The following is a 20,146-nucleotide window of genomic DNA, read 5'->3' on the forward strand; positions in this document are numbered from 1 at the left end:
AGCAAGCATTTAAATGTTTAATTCCTTCTTATTTATATTTTTATTCCTTAATAGAATTTAATTTCAAGTGGATAATCTATTTGAGCAATAAGAACACAATGGGTACTGGCAAAAATGATCTATTAAAAGTATTTTTAATTTACTGTTTTCAATTATAACCATAGTCTGTATTGTGTATTAGCTCTATGTGAGGGAAAATATCAATGTGAATGACACGAGTTGGTGAGTAACTGCAATACTAGAAAAGAAGTTATCAATGAAATAATTGGAAAAAATATGCATGAGTTTATAGATAAAGCAAAACTTATTTTACTAGGAGATTCCTGAAAAATAATTATTAGCACTGTAATTGTCCTCAATTTACTGAGAAAAATAGCTAAATTGATAGATATATAGTCCCCTAGAAACCTATCTTGAATTTTGAAGTAATACTTTGCATAGTGTACAAATACGTGTACACTGCAAAGGGAACATTATACTGAAGACGCTCATGTTAGAACTCTGTTCTTATAGAGCATCTCTTAACAAAGGCCACTCCTTTCTCTCCTTATCCATGTTTGGAGTTCATAAAAGCCCACCAAATGAGAGGAATTGATTAGAAGAATAAAAAGGTCCTTTTTTTCCCTTTACTTATTTTTCTACTAAGAAACTAACCATGTGTGTACATCCAAAAAAATCTAAATTAAATAGGTTGTTTCAATTCCAATGCAAATGGGGTATTCACTTCAGAGATAAGACAAGTACCCAAATTTTGTTTCAATGTTGAATTCAGTTATAGCATGAGCCCATGAACATTAGAGTGGGCCTTTTCAACAAGAAAGAACCCTTGAAAAAGCATGGTAGTTAATCTCTACCCACCACACATACACACAGACTGTTAATGAAAGTGCTACATTAACTCATATGTTGAAGCTATTATATAACACTTTATGCTCAGTAAGATCAGTTCAATGGCAAGGAAAACAATTCTCAAACAACTCGAGCAGCAAAACACTGACTGCTTGACTTTAAAATACTGAATAACTCCTGCTTTGCCATAATGTCATATTAGACTTTTTGGATTAGGAAGTACACTGTGGCCACAAGCATCCTTCAGGAGCAAGAAAAGATTGTTTTTCGTATTTACACCTATCCTTTCATTGGGACCACCAGTTCCTAAAGGAAACACAAGAAAAAAAGTTATCAATTGATTACTGATCTCTGCAATGTTCATTCAATTCAGTGTTGTACAACACTTCAATATAAAGTGAAGTGAAACTTGGCTTATCAGTTTACACTTTCATCCAGTGAAAATTGACTGAGCACTTACTAGTTCAAAGAACTGTGCTGAGGACTTCAGAGGGTACCACTAATTAAAGCAGAGAGCTTACATTTTAGTGAGAAAAAATATAAATAATAAAAGTGATGGGAATTCCCTGACAGTCCAGTGGTTAGGATTCCAAGCTTCCACTGCAGGGAGTCACAGGTTCGATCCTAGGTCCAGGAATTAAGATCCTGCATGCCATGGAGTGCAGCCAAAAAAAAGTGACAGACCTATAAGATAAATATATGCATGCTCAGTCATGTCCAGCTCTTTGCAACCCACTGACTTTAGCCCACCAGACTCCTCTGTCCGTGGAATTTTCTAGGCAAGAATACTGGAATGGTTGCCACTTCCTATTCCAGGGGATCTTCCTGACCCAGGGATCAAACCCAGGTCTGTTTGGTCTCCTGCATTGGCAAGCAGATTCTTTACCACTGTGCCACAGGTACTTATATTAATTCAGTTAAGCAAATGATGGTTCAGTGGGAAAAAAAATTACCTTATCACTTGTTCAACTACATCTGCTTTATCCACTTGTCCTAATAATTGAATGAAATACAGTTGAAGATGAAGAAATCTGCTTACATGTATACTTTTATTTCTTCTCAGTATATTTTGTACTGACACAGGTCCATCACAGAACTTACTGTACCTGACCGCACTCTTTCAGGCCTGGGGGAGCTTCTTCCTTATAGTATAAATGATAACATAGTAAAGATCTGGCCCTAATCCACCCCCATTTCTCCTTCACACTATCTTCCCAAGAGCAAATATTTACTGGGCCCCTGCATAGGGCCAAGAGTTGTTCTAAGTTCTGTTAATAGGAAGATACATTTGGAAAATTCTCCACACTGGTAATTCATGCTCTAGTGGGGAAAATAAAGCATATCATTAGAATAGAAAGCTACTAAGTAAAAGTGGAAGTAAGTAGCTGGTGACCATAGCTACGAGCAGGAGTGGAGGAAAGGAAGTCAAGAAGTCATAGACGCTGATATTCACATTGAAAGAGGCATTATTATATGCTGATCTGCCTTCAATAATAGGATGAAAAATATAGTCAGTATGTGCATATGCTAATTTCTGCCAATAGAGGGAACATCTAGTATAATCTTTAATGCAAATGCCATATGTAAGATTGAAGATATGCTCATAGCTAGACAACAATCAAAGATGGGGTTGAAAAATCACCAGGATCAGATGTGTTCATGTTCCCCAATTATAGGTATGAAACTTGACCTCTCTAATTCACCCTGTTTTCTGTTTGAGAGAGGTGACTCTCAAAACACCTGCTCACTCTTCCTGAAAAAGGCAGCACTATTTACAAAGGCTAGGATGTGAAAGCAACCCAAACGCCCATTGAGAGTTGACTGTGTAAAGAAGATGTGGTACATACAGACAATGGAGCACCACTCAGCCATGAAAAGGAACAAAACTGGGTCATATAGAGATATGGGTGGACCTAGAGTCCATTAATCCAAAGTGAAGTCAGAAGGAGAAAAATAAATATAGTGTATTAACACATGTATGTGGAATCAAGAGAAATAGTAGAAATGAACCTATTTGCAAGGCAGGAATAGAGACACAGATGCTGACAGCAGATATGTGGACACAGGTCAGGGGAAGAAGGGAGTGGGATGAATTGGGAGATGGGAATTTACATATATACACTGCCACGTGTAAAACAGATAGCTTATGGAAATTTGCTGTATGGCACCAGGAACTCAGTTCAGTGCTCTGTGGTGACCTAGAGGGGTGAGATGGGGGAGGGTCATGGGAGGGAAGTCCAAGAGGGAGGGGCTACACACACACACAGAGATATATATATATATACAGCTGATTCACTTTGTTGTACAGTAGAAACTAACACAACATTGTGAAGAACTATACTCCAACTAATAAAAACACAGAGCAAGATTAGACGACCTAGGTGTCATCTGTATTCTTGCTCTATAGAAAGGATAAAAGATTTTTAAAGATGCAGGATATTCTATAACCCATCCACTCTCTGATAGTTCATTGTCCATTTGTGATCCTAAATCTTATTCCAAACCTCCAGCTGAAAAGAGAAAAGCAAGGGATTGAAGAGGAAAAGGAATAATATAAAGAACTGGCAAGAGGGCTTTGCTACTTTCATTCTCTTAAAAAGAGCTGGGAAGACCTTAGAGGGGAAAGTAAGGAGCCAACATCTGAAGCAGCCAGTTTGGGGTTGCTTGCTGGTATCTCAGAATACAAGATACTCAGAATACAAGGCTCTGCAAAACAACTCATTTAAGTGACTTGGTTTTTTATTGTTATGTAATTTTTCCTTTTTTTTCCCCCCTTGAAGCTTCTTCTAGGAAAAAAAAAAAAAAAAAAGGTGAAAATTTTATGCTAAGTGAAGGACAAAGGGGATTTATTTAGACTTGATTATATCCTCTTCTGGCAATCCCACTTATTCCCTCCATGAAAGAACACACTTCCGTAGAACAGCGTGGAATATGATATTCTAGCTCTTTCTAAGCTGATGAAGATCGGCAGGATTCTGTGCTCTCTGAAAACATGTCTGGGATGATCGTGATGTCGAGCTTTTGTTCCCAACTCTGATTACTGACTTTCAGTGAAGTGCATATTATAAGGCAGTAGATTGGAAAGGAAGCTGAACGGAATCTTCTCACAATGACTTGGGCACCGCTGCAGAGCTTTAAGAAAACAAGAAAGCACTTAGTTGAGGCACTCACGTATAGCAGTGAGCAAATATTTAATCACAGGTAAATACCTTTTTTATTCTAAAGATTTTTTTTCTTTTCTCTTGATTTAATATCCGGGGAGTCTCCCAGTGTACCGTCTATTTCACTTAGCTGCTTCTGAATAGCTGTGACCAGCTCAATGGGGATAATCGTTAAACCACCGATATCACCAAACACCTGAAAAGCGGTGACAAGATGGCACATGTTAATTTACCACGTTTCAAAGAAATGTTTAGGCAGAATGAACGAAAGCTGTGATTTTTTTTTCCCCCAATTTTTCCCCTGGGGGAAAAAAAAACCAGCTTGGAAATGCCATTTTTGTTCACTTAATTCCACATTTTAACAGGAGACTTCAATGTAGGTTTTATGATTTGGTTCCATTTGTCTCTGACTTTGACAATAACTTTATAATGCACCAAAAATATAAATATATACGCATTTGTATAATATTTAGTAACACAGAACACAGGGTCATAATCAGCAATCTAAACACATGTGAAAAGTGAATTATCCTAATCCTACAGAAACCAAAATGGTCAAAATAAAGTGCAAGGGCTGGGGTTTTCTTTTTTGCTTTTAATAATCGTTGTGTGATGAAATGGAGAGAAAACAAAAATATCAGGGGAAAACACAGACAACATTCCTTTGAGTAGGAACTCATTGTCCCCAGAGAAGCTTTCTGTAAACACAGGACTAATTATCTTTGAGCACAACTAGAGGCCATGCCAACATCCTGTTTCACTTGTCACACACAGTTTGGGTTTATTTCTGGGCTGTTTATAATAATCATCAATTTCACTGACTTCATCTGTCTTCCCTACATCTTGAACGTATGTAACATTTCCAGGAACTCTGCTGAAGGACTGTTTTCCCCAGAACTTATGGCCTTTTGAACTGAAGGCCACCCTGATGAGAAAGGCAGGGACCCCATCTATGTCAACACTGGCAAAATGAATGCATGTCCCTGGATACAGAAGAGAACATCCATTGTAATTCCCACTCATGTTGGGGTAAATAAAAAGCCCTTTTGTGATTAAGCAGAAATAGATTAGATACTTGACATCTACAGCTAAATAATGTTGAGGAAAACTGGACACCTTCATTTCTTCTCTTGCTGAGTCTCTCTTGTCCGGTTTTCTTAGAGTCCACCCCCCACCCACTGTTCCCTAAAATTGTTCTCCATCATCACTTCCCTGTCATTCTTCTTTTTATTAGATCCACTACTAAGCAGGGGAGCCAGGGCTGCTGCGAGACTTGTGGGATCTTAGTTCCCAGACCAGAGATTGAACCTAAGTCCCAGCAGTGCGTGAGCCAAATCCTAACCACTGGACCACCAAGGAATTCTCCTCCTGTTGTTCTTAACCATCTCTCTCTTTTTTAATTCTTCACTATATCCCTTTCTTTGCTCTTTTCAGTCCATTTTTTTTAATCTAAATTTATTGGGAATCATGCTGTGCCACACCTGCATTTATTTCATCTTCTTTCTTATCAAGACTCTCTAAAAGTTCAACTCAGAGTCATCATCTGAGCTTGGTCCAACATCTCGCGATATCTTCCCTTTTAGATCCTTGTATGATGGATCATGCCAGTAGTTCTTGGAATTTCTGAAATACACATTCCTCATACCAAATGGGGTGGCAGTCACCCGAATAAGAAGTTTCAAAATGACAAGTTCCCTTTCTCCTAAGTTTCCTGCTATTCACAATCTTTCTTTGTTATTGAGAGTTTGATTCAAGAGTAAGAACTTCAATCATTACTTTATCCTATAGGACATAAATTATTGGATTTTTTTTTTTTTACTCAGTACTATGTCTTAATTAACAGGGATTCCTAAAATGTCCATAGGGTGTGGGCAAGGAGGGTCATGGCACCAGGCATGGTTGAGGAACTTCCCCAGTTATCATCTGGACTGATTACCTGGAAGGGTTTCTGTATCCTGATGCAGAGGGCCATGGACCAAGAGCATGCAGCCTTCTGTGTTCTAATGGTTTTTAAAACTTGCTTCTAAACTTTAAACTATTCCCCTCATCCTCATCACAGCTGCCACCATAATATATCAAAAATGTACTTGTAGAAAATTATCTGCATGTCTATGTGAAGAGACATCAGAGTAATAAATAATACTTGGCCCTGATAGGTTTGGGAAAGAGGGAATAAAAATATAATATATCCTTAATTATAGTCAGTAAAGAAAGTTATCTGTTGTCACTTCTCAGTTAATTGTTGTGTAAAACTATTCACTTTCCAATGACTGTATCTGTTTAGGGTCACATTTCAAATGATTTGTGCTAGAAAAACAAGCTAATAATATTATGATCACACTTATTTTATGAGTTTCATTGATTACTGGGAAGAAACATTGCTAGAAAATAAATATTGCAAACAGCTAAGATCTCATGGTGAGCTTGCTTTTAAATGTGCTGTGCTTTGAAAAAAAAAAAAAACTAGTCGTACAGCATTTTTCAAAGGCAGAAAGTCACAGTAAACTATGCTGTCCATGTGGTCTCCCAGTTCAAACATATCACTATCTCTTTAAGTTACAGAGAGCACAGTTTGTGTAGCTATAGCCAGAAAGATTATCAAAATGTTGGGCAAACTTCCTATCCACTGCAGTGGTGGCTTTCTATTGGCCTGCTTTTTCTGGAGGGCAATTTGGAGATATATACCGTATTTATGTGTATAAGAAATATGCTCATAAATATATATCCTCTTAAATTCTCAGATTCTTTGGCCTAGTAATTCCACTGTCAGAATCTAGCCTTAAGAAATAATAAAGAATATCCGTGAAAATGCCCCAAGAAACTCCAAATTTTACCCATTCATAAAAGCAATTTAAAAAATGGCAAAAACATTTACAATCAGCTTTTTTGGGGGGGGAACTAGATCTGGCACATTATGTGACTGAGGCCAAAGCCACCATGAACTTGACTAGCTGCTCAGGCCCCCACGAGTGCAGTGTAATACACGTATGATTGCAAACGAATAGAGCTCAAGCTTGGGCATCGCCAGGCAGTGTGAGCAGCAAAGAATTTCTGCAGAGAAAGACAAGGATAGTTCAGGCCATGTGGATGTACGGAGCTGGTGGTCAATAGAAACACCCGTCCCCATGGAGACAACACATGTGAGTTCCTTGTGTCTTGCGCTTGAAGCAGGACTGGCCCTCTTTGGTATAAAGAAGCCACTAGATTTCTTAGAAATTGTGATAAACAGGCCTTAAGAAAAAGATAGCGAATTGACTACTAATAAGGGTGGATATACCCTGAAGTATCTACTTAGAAGAATAGAGTTGACTTTATTTGCCATCTGACTGGTAGAAGGGGTTGTACTCAGCTCCCCAGAAACACATGTTGATCAACCTTTGGTGCATGGTCATTATAAAGATGGTAAGGGGGCTGAGGAAGAGGAATAGCAAAGTAGATACAACATTCAGACAGATTTGGTTTCAATTTGCTAAGCTGAACACAGGACGTGTGTGTGCATGGCGCTAACTCACTGACAGCAATATTGGTGGCCCAGGTCAACTCTTCATGGCTCCATAGTGAAATTTTCTCCAGCAAAATTCAGATAGCTGTACCTGAACTACAGGTAAAGCATCTTAACATTAGGTTACAATTGTAGATTTCAAAAATAGAACTAGAAAAAAATAGAAACAACAGCAACAAAAAACTAGAACTAGAAGCAATATGCCACTCAGAGTAAATAATAGATCGAATCAACGTTATTTAAGAGAAAGGAAGTCTGCATTTTGAAAAAGTAGAGCATGGATGTTAATTTCCTCAAACAGTTAAATAAGGGCTGACATTCGTATTAATTTTCCAGGACTGAGTGAAGATGGGGTGTCAGTAGCGGTGGCTATGTTGATCACCACCCCTGGGAAAAAGCATAACTCAAAGCACACCCTCCTTTCATTTTTGCAAAAGTATACTTTACCTGGTTGTAAAAATAAAGAACATTCAATGTTCTTAAGATTAAATATCTGAATATTGCTTCTGAAGTAGCAGCTGTCACCTTAAATCCAAAGTCTAGTTTGTTTACTGACTGTATTTTATATCCTTTAGAAAATGACACAAAATGGCAATAAAATCATCGTAAGTATCCTACAGGGGAATATAAAGGCCCTGTGCTTACAGTGCATGTATCTTTATACATAATTCCAGTTTATTTTCCCTGGAATTATGTTAAATATGTAAAAAGCCTTTTCTCATAAAGGTAAAAGTGCTAGATGTTTCTGAGTTGTAATTTAGCATTAGTGTCAAGATTACTTCAGAAAATAAGCCACTGTTACTGTTCCCTGCCTTATGTGTATCATTCAGCACACTGTATATGATTTTTGCACATAAACTTACATGATTTTATGTCAATGTTTTATTAAATACAAATGGGATTATAATAATTTATAGGATACAAATATGTAAAAATAACTGACAATAAGCAACTGATTTTTACTTTGCTTAATCATATTATCCTTCAATAATTGTTTCAGGTCATTACAGAAGAATCTGTCCATAAACTGAAAAGAAAAATCTAATACTTCTGTATCTATGGATTCTTAAAAGAAATCACTCATTTGTAGATATAATATTGACACAATTACAAAATGTATCAAAATATTTTCATGATATTTCTATACATAAATACAAGTAAAAATAATTATGTTTACGGTTTTGTGGCTTTTTTTCACGAGTGAATTATCTTTGACTTTTTTAAGCAATCAGTGTTTAGGCAGCCTTGTCAAATGGAATCAAGATAAAAATCACTGATTAGTTGTATTGTCATATTCTGAAATGCTCAGCTCAAGCATTGACTGTTGGAGGCATGGGTTTAAAATATGCTTTGAACAAAAGGTAGAAACTTCCAGTTATAAGATAAAGACTAGGGATAAAATATAAAACTGTAGTTAGCGCTGCTGAATGATAGATAAGAAAGCTGTAAAGAGAGTCGATCCTAAGAGTTCTCATCACAAGGAGAATTTTATTAGTTTCATCTTATTCTATCTGCAGGAGATGATGGATGTTGAAACTATTATGGGTATCATTTCACAACACACGTAAATCAAACCACAGTGTTTTATGTTAAGATTATACAGTTATGTATGTCAATTATTCCTTGATACAACTGGAAAAAAATTAAAAGCAAATATATTTACAGTGCAAAAAACTCAAAACTTTTCCAAATTTATAGCAACTTATGATTAATAAATAAAAAGCATAAAAATATTTTTTTCAAATTTAGGTTACCTTTTAAGTTATGGTTTCTAAATTCCATAACAATAAAGAAAAAATATAGATGAGTGAAAGTGAACATATTTTTACCCAAGTTAAAAGATTCATTCTTTATTGACTCTGCAATAAAGATTTTTCACTTCTATAATGTTTATATTAAATATTTAACCATATGCTTTAGTTAGTATGTCAAGGCTTATTTTTCAAACTGCTTTTTTACACTTAATAAACCTTTTAAAACATTTCCTATGACTTAGAATTCCAGAAAAATTTTCTCCTCCAATATATCATGCATATATACATTGTTCCTGATAGATAAATGAAATAATAGAACAAATCTTTTCTACAACTTTCATAAGTTTAATTATTTGGAGAGTCAAAGGAAATCTAAGATGCTGAAAATTATTTTATAAGTAAATATTTTAAAAAATATGCATGTGATTATTCTTTTCTTTTTATATGCAAATAAAAAAGTAGTCTATAAAAAACAGATACTACCAAAGAATTATTGTCTCAAATTATGAGTACAAATGAAATATAGAGAAATGTATTATTTATAAGATTGGACAAGTGAAGTTATTTTAGAAAAGGCCTGTAGTAACTCTAAAATGTTTTTAAAAGTCACACCTTAATAAGTAAAATCAAAGTAGTTCTTTAGGATTTTCTAAAGAAACCAAACATAGTTTTACTAAAATTAATTTAGTCACTAGCATTTATATTTTTGACCCATAAAAATAGGACAAATAATACAATACCTTTTTAGAAGTATTAGCTACATTTTCTGAAAATATGTCTGAAATCTGTTGCATTTATTTTAAAATTATAATGTGCTAATTTTTAAAAAACAAAGCTATTGTTCCTCTTACAGGTTACCAATTATATATATAAATAATAAAGTAAGCCTGAGGTGAGAACCATCTTGCTTAATTTTGTGAAAAGCAAACCACGTCATAGCAAGTTGCACTGACCTAATTATTACTGACAAATAAAATCATTTATTTTGATAGATACATATGGAAATAATAATTTTGTCAAGTAATTTTCAAAAGGAGAGAAATCTCTGATATATTTAACTTTTATTTAAATGATTAGTAAATATGTCTATTTAAGACTTTTCATGGTAGTATGATAAGAGAATGTCTTATAAGTAACCTTATATTGTAATAGTAGCCTGATAATTGAATTCTTCTTTGCTCTTGCATTCTGCTTTTTCATAATTTGTTTTTCAAAATGAGGTCTAAGTTTTAAATACAATACAGTGCTGTCCCTCTGCAGTTTATCACAATAATGAATCATTCTTAGGAAAAAGAAATAGCAAGATAGTATCAGGAACTTAGTTTTTAAAAATCAATAGAAGCGGCAGCTATTAAGTTTGAATATGAGAACCAAAAATAAAAGACAATCCTGTACTTGACATTTTTAGCAATACTTTAGGCAAAGTCATAAGTATTGCTATTACTACTTCATTTTTATGTATATTTTCAATTATGTCTTATAAGCAGTTGTGCTCCAAGAACTTACTGCATCTTTTCATGCAGGTGTTGTGCACAAAATGTAAAGTTTTCTAAACTTGGGAAATGAAAATGGGACTTTCTTCTATTTGCAAAAAATGGGGTAATTTTAATATTTTCTTTAGGCCAGTTGATTTTAATATTTTCTTTAATATTTTCTCTATGCACAATGAGAAACACAGGAACAGCTTTGCCCCTTCTCATGGACAATGATTTTCAACAGAAGGAAAAATTGGATAGGGAAATTCTCAACAACTTATCTAATTCCTGTAGACCCCAAGTTTTCAGTATTTTCCTATTGATTTCTCTTCTTCATCTTTGTGTATTTCTCTCTCTCTCCCCGCACACACACACACACAGCAACTTAGTCATTGTAACAAACAGATATGGGAATTTCCAAAAACAATAAACAGTCTTTTCTGGAAGATATTAAAATAGAAGAGTTACAACTGAGAATGCTCAGTTATTTGTGTTATGTTCTGCCGTGCAAATCACTGATTCAAAGACAGAATGTGTTGCCTCCTTCTCTACTCAAAGCTTCATGCAGGCTTGCAAGATAAACCTTCCTCTGCTGTCTTCTCGCTGAAGGTCATATGGTTTTGGGTTAGTCCCTCTACACCTTCTCTTCACACCAATGGCCACTCACTACCATAAGCAGGAGAAAAATCCTGAGCTAAGTCAAACCCATCTAATCATAAAATTGTGGTTCCGTTTTTTGTTTTCACCTTTCTTCTCCTGCTGTTTTTTCTATCAGCAGAACACTTAATAACCACTAATTGGTTAATCTGTTATTTAGGAAAGTATTAATATTCTCATTTTGCAGACAAGGAATCAGGCCTCCTGCTGCGTATCTCTAGGCCTTGGGTAAGGAGCTCTTCAGATGGGAGATTCAAAGTAGGTGAGCCCGTCCTCTGGAGGATGAGAAATTTGCCTGGAGCTGCTCAGCGGGGCCTCCCGGAGCCTCTGTCAGATCTCTGGGTTCCTGACTCCCACTTCTCCGCTCAGACCACCAGGCGACACTGCCTCTAATGACAAAAAAAAAACCCTTTTCCCATTCCACCCCAACTAATGCTCCAAGGACTTTCTTAATTGCAATGGATACCCTGGGATCCGGAAGCTTATTTGTGACTTGATGAGTCTGCACCAGTGTTGCCTGGGTTTCTAAGTTTTGTAGCACTCAAAACTTTAGAATCACTTTGTACTTTCAAAAATAACTCACACTGCGAAACAGAGACAAAGCATTAACATATACACACTGCTGCTGCTGCTGCTGCTGCTAAGTCACTTCAGCCATGTCCAACCCTGTGCGACCCCATAGATAGCAGCCCACCAGGCTCCCCCGTCCCTGGGATTCTCCAGGCAAGAACACTGGAGTGGGGTGCCATTTCCTTCTCCAGTGCATGAAAGTGAAAAGTGAAAGTGAAGTCTCTCAGTCGTGTCCAACTCTTCACGACCCCATGAACTGCAGCCTACCAGGCTCCTCCATCCATGGGATTTTTCCAGGCAAGAGTACTGGAGTGGGGTGCCATCGCCTTCTCCATATACACACTACCATATATTGAGTGTAGTTCCCTGTGGTATACAGTAGGTTCTTGTGGTTACAGACTACAATATATAAAATAACTACAAGGACCTACTGTATAGCACAGGGAACTACACTCAATATTCTGTAATAACCTATAAGGGAAAGAATCTGAAAAAGAGTATATATATGTATATTGTGTGTGTGTGTGTGTATATATATATATATATACATTGCATATATTATATATAAATATACACATATAGCCAGTCAACTACACTTCAGTAAATAATTATTTAATTTAAAACCTATTCCTCTGCAGAGAGTTCATGGAATCTCCCAGGCTCAGAGAGGTTGGGGAAAAGAGAACTCAGGAGATGCCCTCACCTCCTGACAGACCACTGACCATCTTGGACAAGCATGGAGGGGATTTTATTTTTTAAAGTCAAATATGTAGAACACTGTAAGAACTGTGTCATCTCGGGACACAGACCTGGATGAAAAAAAATGGTGAACATAAATCCATAGGAAGGATCGCTTGTGGTGTAACTTCTATACCCACCCGATGAAAGCTGACCTTTCTAGTGCAGAAATAATTCTGTTCCAAAACCATTGCTTTTCACCAAAAAATTTTAAACTGGCAGGTAACCTGCTTCAAAACTCAAATTGCTAAGGTTTTCTTGAGGGAAAAAAGAAAAGGTTAATACGTGACCTATATTTCATATCAGAATTAGGAGAGGAGCTGCGTTAAATGCAGAAGGAGCTTGGAACCCGAGATACCCTGTTTAACAACCACCATGAAACCTCTGAGAAGAGAGTTCAGGTTATAAAGATGAAGCATTTTACTCCTTTTTGTTTCCCGATCTAATTTGTAAATGAATTGGGTACAGAGGCAGCTACCTCTGTTTCTTCCCCTAACAGAATATCCATCAAGATGTGGCACAGATCTTACAGGTGTCTCTAAACGGATCTGAGTCATTTCCGAAGTATTTGCTGTTGCTTAGTCGCTCAGTCTTGTCCAACTCTTTTGCCACCCCATGGGCTCTAACCTGCCAGGATCTCCTGTCCATGGGATTCCTCAGACAGACATACTAGAGTGGGTAGCCATTTTCTCCTCCAGGGATCTTCCAGACCCAGGGATCAAACCTGGGGCTCCTGTATTGGCAGGCAGATTCTTTACCACTGAGCTACCTGGGAAGCCCTTCCTAAGTATAAGTTCCCTCCATTCACATGATATAGGCATTAATGGAAAAGATCTCATGGAGCATAATTACTCATCAAGTAGTATAGCTTGGCATCCCAAAATTCAAGGCAATTTAAAGATTTCCTTGAGCAATAGCTATGTGCCTAGTACACAGATAGGGAATTCAAAGGGAAAAGTTAACGTTAATCCAAGTAGATGACTACTTATAAACTACAATTTGAAAAGTTGCATAGGTGTTTCTTTAATCCAGAAAGTAAAATCTATCTAAGTGTTGTTGGAAATTTCTTTACCATGCTTATGTCTTTGGGAAAGATAATACATGGATTTCATTTCCCACTGAAGTTGCCAAAAAAGTCTCAAATCCATTCCAATTTCAGGTTTTGTAGCTCAAAAAGCCAGTAATGGATCTGACTGTGCCTGCAAGAGGTCAAGATATAAAAGAAAGTAGGAATATTGTTGAATAGCCAGTCACGTGGCTGAAAGAAAACCTGCCTAGTCTTCAGAATGCTCTGGGACTGGTATGGTTTTATGGTTCCTGTCCTCTGGGAGACACAGTTTGGTACTGGAAACAGGTTTAGAACAATAAGATCTAGTACTCCTAAAAAGGGGCTTCTCAGGTGGTGCTAGTGGTAAAGAACCTACCTGCTGTTACAGGAGACGTGAGCCGTGGGTTCAATTCCTGGTTGGGAAGATCCTCAGGAGGAGGGCATGACAACCCACTCCAGTATTCTTGCCTGGAGAATCTCATGGACAGAAGAACTTGGCGGGCTATAGTTCAACGAGTCGGACACAACTGACGTGACTTAGCATGCACACAAGCACTCCTAAAAAGTGTTAAGAGAAGCTGCGAAGAGGCTCCTGCTGTGCTGCTCAGTCATATCCGGCTCTTGCGACCCCATAGAGCCCGCCAGGCTCCTCTGTCCATGGGATTCTCCAGGCAAGAATACTGGAGCGGGTTGTCATTTTCTCTTTCAGGGGATCTTCTTAACCAAGGAATCGAATTCATGTCTCCTGCACTGGCAGGGAGGTTCTTTTATCATTGAGCCACCTGGCAAAGAGGCTAGATCCTTTCAAAATGGATTTCATAGTGGACAAAACAGGTAACACTCAAGTATAAAGAAATAGGTGGCTGGGCTTTAGACTTGGACTGCAGAGAGAGCAGGCCCCTGTGCCTTTGCTGAGATCTGAAAAAAGAGGAAAAGCTGGCTTTGTATTTGTTAACATCTCAGTTGGGAACAGGCTTAGAGGGGTCCAGACACTTCCACCATCACATAATCGACCATTATATAATCCCACAGCATGGAAAACCCAGACAACCAAAACCAGGTAGGTCAATAATACTTCCTTCCCCATCTTGCAATCCTCCTAGAAGTTATCTTATTTTTAGCAAAATGGTACTACATTTGAAAAAAATGTTTAAAAGTTGAATGATTTTAATCATGCATGATCCATGTTGTTGTTGCTCAGGCACTAAGTCATGTCTGACTCTTTGCGACCCCTTAGACTGCAGCACAGGAATGGCCAACCACTCCCGTATTCTTGCTGCAAGAATGCCATGAGCATGATCCATAGCACTGTGTAATGCATATTGCACCCTTTTTAAAAAGACCTAAAATACGTTGCCAATGTTATCACATTCATCTGTCCCAAATCCCTATGAGGCAGGTAGCATAAATATTCATAACCCAGTTTTACAGATAAAGATGGAGTCGGAGCAGTGGGAAATGACTAAGCCAAGGGCCTGGTGCACATGCAGCGCTGCAGAAGAGTCAGTAGCAGCCTGTGATCCAAAGCCCCAGAGAATTACATGGGGCCTAGTCCTCATCTGCCTACCCGCTTCCTTGCTTCAATATGCACAGTCCCCTCCTCTATCAGGGAGAGGGGAGGGGAGACAATGGGTCTAGCACACCTCTGCTTCTCTGAGAGCCTGAGAGAGTCACTCAGGTACCAAATACCGTCGTGGGTTGGGTTTTGTAGACAGGAGAAGCAGGCTAATCTTCTAGGCTGAGCTCTAGACAGTTAGAAACTTCTTCAAGGTTATAGTCAAAGGGATTTTTATGAAGGCATACTTTCATCAACTTCATAACAGAAACAGCTATAGCTAAACTCCACAGGGAAAGTGTGATGGGAATGGAAAGATCCTCATGCTGCAAATTCTTAGCAACAGCATTGTGCCACTGTGAAGGGCGTTTCATGCCAGCAAGACCAGAGAATCGGTTGTGATACGTATCTGAACTCTGCTCCTCCGCCCTTATCTCCATCAAATAATGGGAAATAACACACTTTCTGACCTCATGATTCAACACCAGTGTTGATGCTAATGGGGACCTCAGGTTCCAACATGCCTGGAAGTTTGAATTCTGAGACTATGAAGCGATGTAACAGGGTTTTGTGTTTTTTTTGTTTTTTTTCTTTCAAATAAACTCAGCTCACCAAAAGACCTGGACTTTTTAGAAAGAAATGTGACCAAGATCTTTGCCAAATGCTACTATAAAAATTTTGAAACATTTAGGAAATGGAGGCTTTTCTTTTTTTTTTTTTTTCAGATTTATCTTATGGAAAAAATATGAAACTGCACCATCTCATTCATTTTGTGTAAGATCATTTAAGCAAAGGGCTGTGTACTTTCTGCCACATCAAAGTGTCTATGGACTCATATTTCTTCTTCATCAATCTGCTGGTTATTTCCAAATAGTAACTGAGTCAAAGTTTATCAAGCAGATTCCCGAATTACTTCACGTAATTTGTTTCCCACCTGTCTTCCAAAAGCTATGCCCAGAAACATTTTTTTTTTCTTATATGGTACCTTCGTTTCTTTAGGAAGACATTAAAATACATCTTCAAGTCCTGTATGGTATTAGAAGCATCAGTTATGTTTGCAAATTAATTTTGAAGCTTTAAAATTGAGTATAAATACACACACATATATGCATGCATGACGACACACACGGCATTTGCATTGAAGTTTTTTCATGTATACTCACCTCAACAATGGCACCGCTAGGGAGCCTAAGAAAATGGCGGTATAGCTCTTGGAACCCACTGGGATAAACGGTGTATACAGCTACATGAGAAGTAATACCTCCTGGACCAAGTGCAGTCACAGAAATGTCATCGTGCTGTTGGAGGTCACAGCTGGAGATGCTGGACTGGACGCCATGCCTTTTCCAGATATAATCATACACTGCCACCTAGTGAGACACAGAGACCCCCCCCCACCCCCCAGCCCCAGAAAAGGAGAGAAAAAAAATTAATTAACTTCTGGCAAGAGCAGAACCAATTTTAAATGCATCTACAATAAATCTGAGAGTCTCTGCCATCTGCAATGCCTCTGCCTCCATTCCAGGCATATTTTTATGACATATATCTAAATAGTGAAGAAAGACAAATCCCCGGTGTGTGCTCCGTAAAGTTAATTCTACACAGATGAAGCTGTAATTGGCTCCCATATTAACCCAAAGTAGGAAGATCAAGCAGGCTGCGACAATGAGAGTGTTGATTAAAAAAAATGCTTACGAATGGCTTTATGAATGGGTGTTTGTGCTTTTCCATCCAAGATAAATCTTTGCTCTTTTTTGTTTCTTTGTAGTAAGCTAAGTCTCTGGCATCACCAAAACAGGGGGCAAGATAAATTAAAGATATATTTTAGTGAAGTGCACAGGGCAGGATTTTTGCATATTTTGTTTACATACCACTTTTAGTTTGTGACAATTCCGTTGTCTAAAGACAGCATTCCTTGTGGGGCCTTTAGTAAAGTTAACTGAACTATGAATGAATTCAAAAGATATTGCTCCATTGCTTGTCTAAAACACTGGCAATAAAACATTAGATTATACTGCTCCAGAAAATTTTTTGAGGCTGATAAACCTTCTTGTCTCCAGATTTCTTTGTCATCTTCTCCTGCAACTGCTGAGCTATACAAAATGCTTTCTAAAATTTTCAGTTTCCCTATTCACATACTCCAGTCATTTCAGAGGTAAGTAAAGGAAAGTATTCAATTGATTTCTTTCTTCACTGGCTCCTTCTGAGGCAGAAAGCATTTATCTGTTGTGGCAGACAGTTCATGTCAAACACAATCCTCGAAGTTAACTCCTAATATGATGTGCAAGTACTTTCAACACTCAAAAATATAGAAAGATTAAATAATATAAAGGAAAGTTCTGGCCAATTATTATTTAATTCAAGTCTCTAGTTGACAATAAACTCCCATGGTTCTAGCTGGGAAGCCTTTTCTTTGAAAATGAAAAAGTAACATTAAAATCTAGGTGAACAGGTAAAGAAGTGATAAATGTCTTAAAATAGCTTGAATGAAAGAAAAGATTAAAGTTAAAAGATTAAAGTTACAATTAAAAACCGACATTTATTGAGGACCCATCTATGTTAGTTTTTTCAGAAAATATAGACAAGTTTCAGGATCTATCAGAAGTTCACAGTAAGAGACTGGTATACATTTAACTTAAAGCCAATGTAATTGTGATGAGTGCACAGAAGGAACCTTACCAAGGAGGTGAGGTTTGATTTGGGTCTCAAAACCTTACTGGGATTTCAAAATGTACGAAAAGGGCCATGGGTGTGTCCAGCACCAAGATGCAGAATGCACGGGGGGCTCAAGGGCCAATCCATGGTCCAGTGGACCTGACTGAAGGGCAGGTGTGAGAACCAGGGTGTAAGGCTAGAAACATCATTTGCACTGTGGAGACACAGGATACCCTGCTAAGATATTCGTAGTGTAATTCATAAAGAGGAGAAGGCTGGCGGTTTTTTGAGTAGAAGACAGGCTTCATTTGACTTGTATTTTAGAGTAACAGCTAAAGGCAGAGTGACAGGTAGACCAGAAAGACGATAGTTTGGAGCTCATCTCACCAAAAGGAGAGGAAGAGACCCTGCATTTGGGGAGTGGCAGTTGAATTGGAGACAGAGTCAATGATTCTTTTTCTGAAACAGAACCATCAGAGTTCATTTGCCAGCTAGATGTGAGCTTTGAGTGACAGACGTCTCAAAGGTGGCAACAAGCACGGGTACCACTAACCATGCTACTGCAATGGGCCCGTGGCAAGCAGGCAGGACAGGCTTAGCGATAGCATTGACTACATCTAAAGAAAGCATTTAATAAACATGTCAAAGCCATGGTAGAAGCAGTGGGAACGTGAATCCACTTAAGTATTTATTTTTTAATCTGTGTGATCACCTGGCGGGCATGTTTAGCAACACTGAGCATCCCCAGGTCAAATCAGGAGGTGGGTGTCGCTACTCTTCCAGCCCCTCCCAGAGTCAGGATCACAGCTGAAGCCTAAACCAGGAGCAGAACTGAAGCCTCTGGCTGCAAGTGCAGCTCCAGGCCAAGTATCACACACATCTCTGATATCTCCAGCCTTTGGATGTAAGAGGATGTAAGACTTTAGGCAAAACAGAGCAAAAGAAATGAGATGGGAATAGCATGGCACATCTTGGAGAACTAGGGGGTTTCTGCTTATTCTATGAAGAACTTGGTGATACAGGAGTTAGCCAGGAGCCTTGCTGGATGGAAGCCTCTCTGTCCTGGAAATGCAGGAGGAGACACACCCACACTGCAACACTGGCAATATGGGCGTGCCACAAGACTCTGAAGATGTCTGCGTGTGTCTGCAAAGGAGTAACTCTTGCTTTGGAAGCTGATTCCTTTTAGAACATAAGTGACCTTGAAACTTTGGGTAGTAAACTGTGCAGAGCAGGTTTTTAGAAATAGCTCTTATTGCTTTTGATATGCCCACCCTTCTTCCTCCTCTCCTTCTCAACCATCTCTAGTCTGAGGAAAGAGAAGGGTGAATTGCCTACTACCCAGAGACATCCCTAACTGATCTAGAGTCTAGGAGAGAATGGCTGGATAGACTAGAAAGGAAGGCCTTCCCTGGTGGCTCAGCAGTAAAGAATCTGCCTGCAATGCAGGAGACACTCCTTCGATCCCTGGGTCGGGACAATCCCTTGGAGAAGTAAATGGCAACCCTCTCCAGTATGCTGGCCTGGGACATCCCACGGATGGAGGAGCCTGCTGGGCTACAATTCCTTTTGGTTGAAAAGAGCCGGACACAACTTAGCAACTAAACCAGCACCACCCAGACTAGAGACTAAATCAGCGTGATTGAGTGGTAGGCCTGGAGGTGGACAGTTCACACACATACACACCCTTGCTTGTCTGTTTATGTTGCAACTCTGTCAGCTTGGTATTATTATTCGCATTTTATAGCCAGGGGAACTGAGGTTCAGAAATATTAAGTAACTTGCCCAAAGATAGTTGTATGATGATACTATTTACTAAGAAATAATCCTATTCCTCTACCCCTGATTTACCCACAAGCTTTTCTTTCTCTCCTCCTTGGTGTTTTTGGAGCAAGAACTCAGAGTAGCTCCCTTGCCCCTTCTCTCTCTCTCTTTTTTTTTTTGTATTCAGGAAGCACCCACATCCTCTGCCTGTTCATAGTCAAGTCCTAACAAGAGCAGCCTCTTCTGAGCATGACTTTCCTTCCAGCTCCTGCCTTATGGGGTAATGAGTTACCAAGCCCACTTTGGTTGCTAATCGAGAGCTGCATCTTCCAAACAGCTTTAGTAGTCATGAGGCTGACATTTTTATTTCCGTTAGTCTGGTTCCTGTGCTTGCTTAGTTTTTCTCAACTAGCTCAGG

The 20,146-nt window shown here is 38.4% G+C and overlaps 1 long non-coding RNA gene across 1 annotated transcript; it reads right to left on the reverse strand.

Annotated features, from left to right (window-relative positions):
* Window positions 1–3,720: 3,720 nt before the first annotated feature.
* On the reverse strand, window positions 3,721–16,674 carry LOC129647410 (uncharacterized). The gene is made up of 3 exons (XR_008712312.1): window positions 16,473–16,674; window positions 4,059–4,206; window positions 3,721–3,981 (listed from the first exon to the last, which is right to left on the reverse strand). It is a non-coding gene; the product is annotated as an uncharacterized LOC129647410 (long non-coding RNA).
* Window positions 16,675–20,146: the final 3,472 nt, after the last annotated feature.

This window comes from Bubalus kerabau, chromosome 3 (assembly GCF_029407905.1).
Source record: "Bubalus kerabau isolate K-KA32 ecotype Philippines breed swamp buffalo chromosome 3, PCC_UOA_SB_1v2, whole genome shotgun sequence".
Taxonomy (NCBI): domain Eukaryota; kingdom Metazoa; phylum Chordata; class Mammalia; order Artiodactyla; family Bovidae; genus Bubalus; species Bubalus kerabau.